This window comes from Rhinichthys klamathensis, unplaced genomic scaffold (assembly GCF_029890125.1).
Source record: "Rhinichthys klamathensis goyatoka isolate OS25496 unplaced genomic scaffold, OSU_Roscu_1.1 h1tg000272l_1, whole genome shotgun sequence".
Classification (NCBI taxonomy): domain Eukaryota; kingdom Metazoa; phylum Chordata; class Actinopteri; order Cypriniformes; family Leuciscidae; genus Rhinichthys; species Rhinichthys klamathensis.
This window is the reverse complement of record NW_026606792.1, coordinates 1,490,001-1,502,500: the sequence shown is the minus strand read 5'-3', so window position 1 is coordinate 1,502,500 and position 12,500 is coordinate 1,490,001. Positions and strand designations below refer to the sequence as shown.

General features: G+C 43.3%; 1 non-coding gene across 1 annotated transcript; it reads right to left on the bottom strand.

Annotated features, from left to right (window-relative positions):
• Nucleotides 1-321: 321 nt before the first annotated feature.
• trnar-ccu (transfer RNA arginine (anticodon CCU)) lies at nucleotides 322-394 on the bottom strand. The gene has a single exon. It is a non-coding gene; the product is annotated as a tRNA-Arg (tRNA).
• Between the last annotated feature and the right edge of the window lie 12,106 nt (nucleotides 395-12,500).

Here is a 12,500-nt window from a genome sequence, read left to right as displayed (position 1 = left end):
TTTCGATCCATCGACCTCTGGGTTATGGGCCCAGCACGCTTCCGCTGCGCCACTCTGCTCGCCGTAGAAGAACTCCCATTCACAGGTGTTTTCAAAAGGACTTGCATTTAGGCACAAATGAAGTGCACACGAAGTGCCTCTGTCATAAATGAGATCAGGTGAAAACAACAAAGGGTTTTAGCACAGAGATGTGACAGCTTTTCTTCAAGTAGGTACAGAGAATGTTTATAAGTAATGCTGTCTTAGCAGAGGATGGTTTCGATCCATCGACCTCTGGGTTATGGGCCCAGCACGCTTCCGCTGCGCCACTCTGCTGTAAACCACCCCAGATGGGACTCGAACCCACAATCCCTGGCTTAGGAGGCCAGTGCCTTATCCATTAGGCCACTGGGGCTGTTAAAAACCTGTGCTCATGTGCCCACATTACTTTGGCTTCAGTGACAACAACAGCATTGGTATTTAAGGCGAGACACGGCAGGCAAAAATATCGATTTTTCATGCAGTGATCAGTTTTGAGATTTTGGGCTAGTTTACTCCTTGAATATGTGTTCTTTCAATCTGCTATAAAGAAAACGTTGAAAATATACATTAAGATGTTTATTTTATTACATTTTGTTTACTTGCGACAGTAAGTTTCTCCCGAATTTACCAAGAAGTTCGCATTCCAGCGCGACATGCCGCGCTCCGTCTGTTTACTGAAGTCTGTCATGAGCGGTATCGCTGTAAAGCTCTGAGTCTCCTGCACAACCGTATGTAACCCAAATATGGGCATTTCCTTTCTATCAGTAACCAATCGTGAATGTCCAAAGGGTGATTTAAAGAAATGACGAAATCTCATTGGCTACTGCTGGTTTCTGCTAACGTGATTCGCTCAGACGCATCACGTGGTGTACTCTGCCAATGTTAATTCATTGAGTTACTGCAGTTGTAGGCCTTAAATGCCTGCCATGTTATTAAATAATCAGTTTTAATGAGCTTGAAATATTATATATTATTATTACTAAGGGCCTGAGCATTTATTCTGTTTTTGAGCCTTTTTTTCCAATAGAAATGTATTAAATTCCCTACTTAAATCTTTAAATGCCTTTTTCTCAAAATGAGTTTTTTGTCATTCTCCAGTAGAAACATCTCAGCCTATGTAGCACCTATGTACACCAAACTTTCCAGTTATACACTTAGCAGTATTCTGAAGATATTTTCAGAGGGATTTGTTAATAAATCATTCCTGGCCTGATTTATGTGACATTTTAATCAAAAAATTGTAAGGACTGGGCTAAAAGGGTGAATCTGAATAACTAAATACATCCTGCTAAAGACCCAAAAAGACTGAATGCAACACACACACACACACTCTCTCTCTCAGGAATGGCCAGAGTCATAAAATGCTTTAAACATTCCATGCCCTCCCCCATCTCTACAAGAGAGATAACAGAACTCTGACACACACACACACATAATGGACCTTTACATTACACGCATAAAACGAGCCATTACCAATTGTATATGATATATTCCTGTATGTCTGTGTGTTTCCCAGTCCATGGTAGTTTAGAAATGATCTCCTAGCGTATCAGTGAAACTCTTGAGAGTTAAAAGTTATGTATTAAATGTATCTTCATATTCCAATTATGTGTAAATGTTGTGTTTGGTACCGTTTTAATTATCTCGTTCCAACTGATTTGGTCAGATACAGAAGATTACAGTAAAATGTATGTTTTCTATGTTTTTATCATCTTGTGGAATGATTCTGACAAATTCTGACTGGTCATAAAAGAGGCGGACACGGCCATAGTTTAACTTTGACAAGACAAAGAGAATTTGGCCGCCAAAAGTTTCGTTGAATGTCATTGGCCAGTTCGCACCTCAGAGGTGTGGACTCCAGTTCCTCTAAAGAGGACTGAACCTCCCTCTGGACTCCCTCTTCCTCCCGTGTCCTCGTGTCATGATGTAACGTCTCGCCTCCGGGCGAGTTCTTCGCCTTTCTTTTATTTGTTTCTAGTTTAGTTTGTGTTTTTCAGTTGTAGATAAGTCTCTGTGTTTAATTCCAATCGACGATTGAAAAGAAAACCCCGTGACATATCTCTTCAGCAAATCCATCTACAAGGGACCTTTAAACGAGCGCGCGCTCGCTTTGAAGGAGAAACACGCGCACGTGACCGCGTGACGCGCCGGACCGAGCGAAGCACGCGCTTCTTCGCCAGCCATGCACAGATGGAACATTAACTCCTCGTGATTCCTCCGTTCTACGAAGTGAAACTAACTCAGCCGAACTATTTTCCTTTGGTAATGTTACCCCAAAGACTGTGAACCTCCGTTCAACACGTGCGCCAAGCAGCCCACGTGATGCTTCCTCACACACAAAGGAATCCTCTCACGCACGCGGCCAGACAAGGCCGCGCAGGATTGCCGCGATACAGAGAGACCAAGAAACTTGCGCACGTATATCTCTTTATAGAGCTTCTAAGAAGTTTTAAGATGATGTTTCGTGTTGTTATCAGAGAGGTGAATGTCTTCCTGCCAATGAAATTCTCCCAATTTCTCTGTTCTCTCTCTCCCCATCCCCTTTCCTCTCTCTCTTACTCGCTCACGCGTGTAAGTTATCCATTGTCCAAACTTTACGCATTTCTCGTTCATTGATGTCTTATTGTATTGTTCATTGATGTCTATGTGTTTGTAAATACATATATCCAGTGTAACCGTAGTAAATACATGAGTAGTCATGCCTTTATTAAATCCATTATATTCATTTTGATTGATGTTACTGTGTCTGCTCATACTCCAGGTCTCTGACATGAATAGATCAAGCTACGGCTTTATAAATTAAAAATACTTTAAAGAGTATGTGTTTATAGGGCAGAAAACCCAGTTCTTCTGGCCAGAGAACTGCGTTTCCTGAAATCCTATGAAGTAAGATGATATGTGGGATTCCCCCAATATTAATCTGACAATTGAGCTAATTAAATTTTACCTGTCTGTAAAACGTGATCTATGCAATCAACTTGTAGTTAAAATGCAAGGATACACGTATGCATGCAGGTAAAATGATAGATCCTCCCTTAGAGGGAGAGTAAATTCAATGTAAGACTGATCTAATCCAAACATGTATGAATAATTATTAATTACCAATTATTAATTAATTTATGCAAATTCCCCACGGATTAGATCCGCCCTGAATCCTTACAAAATGGTGGAGAATGCGGGCACATTTAAAACTTGTTTATGAGCAATTCAGATTCAATCTAATGTGTATATTGTTATTTAATATTGTTTATGTAATATTTAATATTACACGTGCGCATCGGAGTGAACGCTTGCGAACTCCCGATCTGATTTAACAAGCTGCTAAATGTTCAAACATCTTAGTCACTTTTAATCGCTAAAAGTAAACTGCAGTTCATAGTATTCAATTTGTCCCACAAAAGACGAAGAAACCTCTTTTGAACGACGACATTTTTAATGTTAAAACTCCCCTGTCCGAACGATGTTCTTCTGTCAGGGTGAAGACAAGACTTAGTGAATCGATGCTCTTTCACTATTCTTAAAAAGGCCTTATTTTATAATCGTTAGATTAACGATAAACTCCTGGTTAAAACATTGACTTAGCTACTCAATTGTAAAAAAACGAAAAGCATATTATCACAAGTGCTACTTGATATATGCTTGGAGTCGAAAACAGATGAATAATTCCTGTTTCCTTTTGCACGACGCAGCGAAGAAAACCTGCTAACGTGTTAAATAAATATAGCACCGCGAAAATCCAAAACTGAAAACATTTTTAATCAATGCCAATTGATAAATGTTATTTGGAGTCGAAAACAGATGAATAATTCCTGTTCCCTTTTGCACGACGCAGCGAAGAAAACCTGCTAACGTGTTAAATAAATATAGCACCGATAAAAATCCAAAACTGAAAACATTTTTAATCAATGCCATTTGTTATTTGGAGTTGAAAACAGATGAATAATTCCTGTTTCCTTTTGCACGACGCAGCGAAGAAAACCTGCTAACGTGTTAAATAAATATAGCACCGATAAAAATCCAAAACTGAAAACATTTTTAATCAATGCCATTTGATAAATGTTATTTGGAGTTGAAAAACAGATGAATAATTCCTGTTTCCTTGCACAACGCAGCGAAGAAAACCTGCCAATGTGTTTAAAATAAGTATAGCACCGGAAAGAAATCCGTCGAGATTTAAATGAGACAGTGCATGTCCCCCAAGACACTCGAAAGCGGGCTGGTTGCAATACTACTGCCAAACGCTAGGGTGCGCCCTTGAGTGTTTTCCAGTATCAGATTGCCTCCACGCCCTCCATGAGCGAAATAGCGCCATCGTGTGGACACTAGCGGTAAAGTGTCTTTTCTTCAATTTTCTCTTCCCACAACTTCAAAGTTTACCAGTGAGATTTTGAACTCGTGTTTCTAACTTTCAATGCATGGCAATTTACAGCCTCGTTTACTAACATGATTTTCCCTGCCTTGACTGTGTGCACTTGTTTTGGATTTTGGTTCAAACCACATTTGAACTTAAAAATTCAAAATTATGTCTTAGCAGTTTCTGATGACCGCTTTGTTTTGAAATGGCTTTCTCCAAGTTGATCTTATGTTGGTTACTACCACTGACACCTCACTGTGGTCGTGATCATCAAATATAAGGCCAACCCTTAATTCCCTACACTTATTCAAATTTGGTTTGAAACAAACAGATTTCAAGGTTAATTTGAATTAAGTCTCATTGCCCGTTGGGAATTGTTTTATGGCTTTTTCTATATTTCCCTTTTCAAATTATTTTTAATAATTTTGATTTGATTTTATTACAACTGTCTCCTTGCTGTTCTAGAAGTTACTTAACATCTATGAATACGCTTGATTTGAATCGTATTTAAACCAGTTTGAATGCAATTTAAATCAAGTTCTCTGTCAGCCAGCTTGACCACTAAGAGGAAGTGGCCCAAACCCCTTTGTGGCCCAAACGCGCCACTACAGCCTGCTTCCTCCTGTGCTCTTCCTGCGGCTCTAAAACTCTCCTCCGAAGGGAGACTAGGTTATTCTGATAATTAACATTGTCATAATTCCCTTTGTTTTTACCATAATTTTAGTAAAGCCGTTGCCTTTGATTTAAAAAAAAAAAAAAAAAAAGAGACACTCAATTTGATTTAGATAAAAGAGCTTTAATTCACGTTGAGGTTCTATTGTTCTTCATCCTGTTTTGTGTTTGTAGGTAGAAATCTCTCTCGGGCTGTGGCGATTTGACAGTCAGCTCTGCTCGAGGTCCGGCGGGTGGTTCGTCTGATCTGCGTCACCAGCACTGACTGAGCACGGGTCTCGGACTTTCCTGTATCTTTCCCTTCGTGCGGCCCGCAACACGACATTACCAATTCGGCACCGCCGGTTATGTTCCAGGTCAAGTTGCTTGAGAGGGCGCACCTAGGTACAGATGCACCGAAAGGCCCGGGACACTGCTGTCAAGTGTTTGGGGCGACAGAAGGACCAACCACGATGCTGACTTCGAGCGGAATGACCTCATTTCACCCCAGGCAAACTAGAAAAAGGTATTAAACCCATCCACTTAGTATTGGCCACAGAATCTATGAATTCCCCCGGTCATTGAAGCGTGTGGCTCCCTTCTCCTCTCTGAGCCACAAACCGCAGGCTTAGGCCTCCTCTTCCCTTGTAACACTTCCTGTGTACTATTGACGCCATTTCATTACAGAACTTTCCATCTTTGATGGTTGCATGTTACTTCAAACTTTGCTATCTTGCCACTGCTCTTTTCTGTTGTGCTCTGTTCCTTTCAGTTCACCTAGAAGACAGAGCCTATCTGAGACAACAAGGAACGCTGAATAATAGTTTGACAAACCAAGCCGTTAGCATCAACAGGTGACCACTAAGCTACCGCCCTGTTAAATTTTATTCAGGCCCATACTGACCTTACCTAAATTGTCCCACCGAATGATTTAACTGTCTGCATCAGTTAACCAAAATTTTCATACACGGCATAGCCCGTATTATAGCTCGTTAAACGTAGAACGAAATTGCACTGGTCTCTCTGCGTGTGTTGTGTTCCTCTCGCCCACAGTGAAGCCAGTTTGTTCCGGTCCCACAACCCGCTGGGACAACCTCGACACATGGCTGACGGCCATGACGGCTAACTTCCTGCCCGAGGACGCTAGTGACTCAGAGCCTCGAGCCAAGAGCATCGCAGACGTGGACAAGCTGACGGCGCACAAACCAAGCCAAAGCTCCCACGACAAAAACCGGTCAGACACGTCAACCTCACTTGCCAGCTCATCACACAAGAACGTCTCCACGAAAGGAGCCGCATCGCCCTGGAGCACAAAGTTGCAACACTAAGGATGCAAGCCGAGGATGACAACGACCCCTAGCTACAAGAAGGAAGTGGAAAGACTTCAAACCGCCCTGGCTAACCTTCATCGACACAGACCGAAGTGAATAGTCAGAGAAAAGAACCAGAGAGGAACTCGACGAGAAACTCTGACAAAGTGAAGCCTCTTGCAAAGAGCAGAGACCGAACTGAAAGAGACTCGAAAGCGCACGGCCTGCGAAAAACCCAAAAGAGGCCCGTGCGACCATCCACAAGCCCGTTCAACAGAGACAAGATCTCGAACACGAACTTGGCACCGATCACACAGAGTCGCCACACTCTGTTTAGACTGCAGCATGACCTGAAAAGGGGAAACACACACCACAAGTTTCCCCTGACCGGTCCGCACATTTCAGCCAACGCACAAGAGCTGAAAAGGGGGGTGAAAAAGCCCGCCTTCCACACATCTCTGACAATCTACAGGACATTGATTTTTCACCTGCAGTCTCCAACCGGTGAACACACGTCACAGACACCCAGCAGCACAGACCTAGAAGAACCTGTGCTACCACCACCGGCTCCGAACGAGTTTGCTGTGGAACTTACAACGAACCTGTGACTGAGGACACAAGTTTCAAGAAACTTTCCCTCCAAAACCCGTCAGCCACCCTAGTTCTTCTGCCCCCACGCAATGCCCACTCAACGATGCGTGAAGGTCCCCTCAGTAAGAATTCCTAAAACCCCAAATTCCTGAACTGCAAAACCAGAAGACACACTGCACGAACACCGTGCAAGACTCAGCTAAAAGGTCCTTGATCAACATCGGACATAAAACTTTTAAAAGTAGATGAAAGTGTGCTCAAAGAGTTGCAAGACTCTGCGTCTGTAAAATTAGAATTTTACTGATTTAAAGGAATCTTAGACGGACATGTAAGCCTCAACGGCCGACAGACTATGCACGACTCTTTTGAAACAAACGGTTTCTAGATGTTGAGTAAATCGGCACCGCTAAACATTAGGTTCCGTGACAGTGAAGAGTTACATAGAACACCAGCTCCAAATAGGGTATACGTTACCTTGACGCCAGAGTGTAGTAAAATCACCTGAGTTCTAAACTACCGTTAACCCACGGGCGTGCACTTGATCATCGCGATCCAACTAAAACAAAACGTGCAATACGTGTTTCGATCGCTGGCTTGTCTAAATGCCGATAAAACAATAGCTGGAATTGACATCTCTACTTCAAGTAAAAGAGCCTTAGATTCTCAACTGGTATCAGTAACTTCAGCATTAAAGCGTAAGTCTGTGTGAAAAAGGTATCATCTCAGCAGCTTGTAATCTGTACCGATATCCATTCCGCTTTGGTTAAAAAGAAATCCAAATCGCGGTATGACTAAAACCTGTTTCTGACAAAGAAAACTCAGAACAGTGTTATCTATGTAGACCCGGGTGATGCTCCCCTTTCTACGATGTAAAGGCCCTCAGAAAAAAAAAGAAAAATAAATTTGTTGCTAGATTGATGTAATTCACCTAAATTTTGGCTGCATCTACAAGCAGAAAGCTACTAAGCGATCAAACCAAGTCACGTGCTGAAAAATCAGCATTTATGCACGAGAAGAAACGTAACTACATATGCTTAGACAAGCGTTGACTTGCAGCAATTCTATTTCCTTACTTTGTAAACAAATAGAATAAGTCATGTAAAGTAAAGAGCAAAGTTCCATTAGTACAATTAGCAAATGCCAAAACACATCTGCAGTTTACTAAATGGAACATCAAGTTCTTGAAAAACAAAGTATAGGCGCCTCCTGTCAACCCGTTAAAACGTGTGTGATTCATGTAAAATGTACAGACATTCTTCAAGTACTGTTGAATTGTTCTGACATGCTCTGGTTCCCATGACAACAACTTGCCACAGGAAGTGTTAACTCGTAATGTCACTTTTGTAAACAAACCAGCCTGGGTGGCTAAGCTAAATCTAGCCTAGCATCCAGCTAACTTGGGCTAAGCTAACCTAGCCTAGCATCAAGCTAACTTAGGCTAAGCTAACCTAGCTTAGCATCAAGCTAACTTAGGCTAAGCTAACCTAACCTAGCTCCCGTACAGCATAGGCTAAGCTAAATAACTTCCACAGTTAGCAGCTAGCATCATTTACTTGAACCCTTAATCACCGCCTGTGTTCCACAGGGCAAAGTATTCTAGAATACTTTCCTCAACACCAGTTAGGGTTTCTAATTATCCACTTTCCGTGTTTGCAATTCTTATTAGCTAAAGTTCACCTTCACTGGTTTAGTAATACTCCTTGCTAACCGTTGAAGACTAACTTCGCAGATCCCCTGTTAATTAAACTTAAGTTTAACTACATGTAAACTGCGTAACTAACTACAGAAGAATTTGTATAACCATAGGAATTTTCATCTGCATGTTGACTAAACCTTTGGAGGGACACACACGAGGTGGTTTTGAACATGCAACCGCTACAACCCACTATAAAGTGTTGATCAAAGCAAATCCAAAGTTTAGTCACTAATGCCACTGATTATTCTCGACTTCAGATCATTCCTGTGTTTGATCATTTTATTCCATTTTGCTTTAATTTTTATTTTATTTTCCTCATTAATTATTTCATTCCTTTGACCTTGATAATAATAGCAAGCAGCTATTCCCTGGTCTATTAGGTCATCTATATGATTTAATTTATTTTTTTTGCCTCTCTTGTCCGAGTGTGGTTCCATCTCCTATAGGGCCCAGAAAGGAAACAGACCCCCTTATTTGTTATTTTGGCTTAATTTCAACCAGTGCACTCGTTTTGTGACCCTTCAACACCACTACTAGAGTCCTGAGGATTGACAATAAGAAGAATTTAAATAAGAAAGCTGTCCTTTTCCCTATTATCGTTCACTTCGTCGAACCATCTCTAAGTCCAGAGAAATAATTTAGTCATAAGAACCACCTTACGTCATTTATTTCATCTCGGCTATGTCCTTTCCAGGAAATACCATCGGAACCACACAAAACTTAGCCTAACAGTCACAGCTAAGATAAGGACACAAGAGACACTTAGCTTTATGCTAAATGCTTAACGAACCTATTAAGCAGTAGTTCTGAACTTTTAGGGCCACGCATTAATCACTCACAACAAGTGTGCCAGAATGCCACAGAGCCCCTGCCTAACCTGACCTTAACCTTTCAGCTTACCAAAGACTGACAAAACAATGGACACTATGAGAAACCTCCACTCATACCCCTCCAACCACCCACGGACGCCGTCTGCAGAAACCGACAACCGGTGCTCCAGACAACCTGCGTCAACAAGCACATGCTGCGTGCACTCAACAACATTCAGCGTTCTGCACCTGATGCCATCACCGCGCCACGGCTTGTGATGCCACAGTGCAAAAGGGGGGGTAATGACAATGTTTGCCGCTGCACGCCGCAGCACCAGAGACACTTGCAAGACACCGAAGCAAGTGGCATACCGGCGTTCTCAAAGCGAAAAGACTGTCCTCTCGCTGAAATTTTTCCTCCCTTTCTCTTTTTCTCTCTCCCTTTCACTTTTACCAGGATGCTGCTGTGCCTCCAGCCAACCAGAGGGCAACCGCAATCGGACATCTCACCAGGTCTGGCACCAGGACTCCTTTTCTGCCGGACGCGCACTCAGAAAGTGAATGTGCCACCTGATCCTCACAACGCCTACAGAACACTACCCCAGCGTAACAACACAATATAGCTGGGTAGGTGCCGATGGACAAAGGACTCCCGCACTCACGCTGAGACCGTGGTTGAACACATGCTCAAGCAACTTGAGAAAATGACTGTCACGCTAGCGGAGCCAGGTGGCCACAACCACCGCCGCACTGCCGTCAGAACTCTGTTTAACACTTGTATGTCCAGCATGAATGCAGCAAACCTCGCCAACGTGGGACGGCATGTAGCCGAAATTCAGACTGAGATTCCACAGATAAAAGAGCACTCACAACAGAGTGCATCCCTGCAGACCATCGACAAGACACTAAAGGGAACTGTGGTAACTTTCAACACTCACAGCGTTGAACCCCATGCACTCCAACACTCACTCCATGAAACAGCTGTTTACTGTCTTCCAGAATGACTTTGCTCAAACTCAGCTGGTAACAGCCCTGATGACAAACCTGCTGCAGGGGGTGAACTCCTCCATCGACAGCCTCGCCAGGGGTAGAATTCCACCGCACCTGATACCCTTAAGCCTCGTGGAAACCGTGCTGGCGTCCGCCATCACCACGCCACGAGTACAAATACACCTTTCCTACTCTCTGGGTAGTGCCATCCCTCTCTGCGCCGACTACAAGCAGAGAAGTTGTGGGGTTTTCTCTTGAACTTGCCCATCATAGAGTCAAGCCGAATCTACCGGCTCAAGAACATTGTCAAGGTCAGATTTTGAAAAGTAACATTCACATCAAGATCCACACGCCGGACGGGGTTGACTGCAACGACGGCAACACAAAGCCGTCCTAAGCTCCGAACCCGTACGTGTGCACATCGACCAAAGAAATTCACTTTCTCTGCCCTAACAAGCCTCTCCTCAGAGACAACACTGACGGAATCTGCGGGCTGCAGATCAGCGACACCCGCTGCCCTGCCGAAGCCAAGCTACGCACTCAAGGCATCAAGACCCAAGCAGAGAGTGTAAGTGACAGGCGGCTCGCTAACACTCCTGTGCGCACAGCTGCACTCACTTACGACCAGAATGACACCGACACCTGTGTCACCTCGCTCCACTAGAGCCTGTGAATCCAAGCACCGGAAAGTGCCATCCTTCACCTTGGCGACCTGGCATGGTACCATCTTCCATGCAAAGAGTACAAATTAAAACTGGAAATCCCATCCTTCTCCAGGTACCACACTTTCACCCTAACTCCAGAACGGGAGTTGTGGTTTGCGAAAGGGGGGTGATCCCAGCTAATTGACATTGCTCCTATCGACACAGCTCTCCAAGCTTTGTCTCGACTACCCATTCTGACTACCTCACCTGTTGTCCAAGCCTGGACCGCAGCCGACACTGCACGGTGTACCTCTATGGTAGTCAGACACACCCTGACACTGGGCTTGACCTTCATCCTATACAGGAGACTCAACGAGATACAAACATCTTCAGCCAAGCTCACGAAAGGTTTCGGACGCAGCTTCGAACCTCATAGAGCTGAATCCTCAGCCCTAATAACCACCTGCTGCATGAGTCATGATTCACCTGCCATCCGTCCATTGTGATGATTGTTGTCCGATTAAGTCCACACAGGGACTTCATCAGACAAAAAGGGGGACTGTAAGGACTGGGCTAAAAGGGTGAATCTGAATAACTAAATACATCCTGCTAAAGACCCAAAAAGACTGAATGCAACACACACACACACACTCTCTCTCTCAGGAATGGCCAGAGTCATAAAATGCTTTAAACATTCCATGCCCTCCCCCATCTCTACAAGAGAGATAACAGAACTCTGACACACACACACATAATGGACCTTTACATTACACGCATAAAACGAGCCATTACCAATTGTATATGATATATTCCTGTATGTCTGTGTGTTTCCCAGTCCATGGTAGTTTAGAAATGATCTCCTAGCGTATCAGTGAAACTCTTGAGAGTTTAAAAGTTATGTATTAAATGTATCTTCATATTCCAATTATGTGTAAATGTTGTGTTTGGTACCGTTTTAATTATCTCGTTCCAACTGATTTGGTCAGATACAGAAGATTACAGTAAAATGTATGTTTTCTATGTTTTTATCATCTTGTGGAATGATTCTGACAAATTCTGACTGGTCATAAAAGAGGCGGACACGGCCATAGTTTAACTTTGACAAGACAAAGAGAATTTGGCCGCCAAAAGTTTCGTTGAATGTCATTGGCCAGTTCGCACTTCAGAGGTGTGGACTCCAGTTCCTCTAAAGAGGACTGAACCTCCCTCTGGACTCCCTCTTCCTCCCGTGTCCTCGTGTCATGATGTAACGTCTCGCCTCCGGGCGAGTTCTTCGCCTTTCTTTTATTTGTTTCTAGTTTAGTTTGTGTTTTTCAGTTGTAGATAAGTCTCTGTGTTTAATTCCAATCGACGATTGAAAAGAAAACCCCGTGACATATCTCTTCAGCAAATCCATCTACAAGGGACCTTTAAACGAGCGCGCGCTCGCTTTGA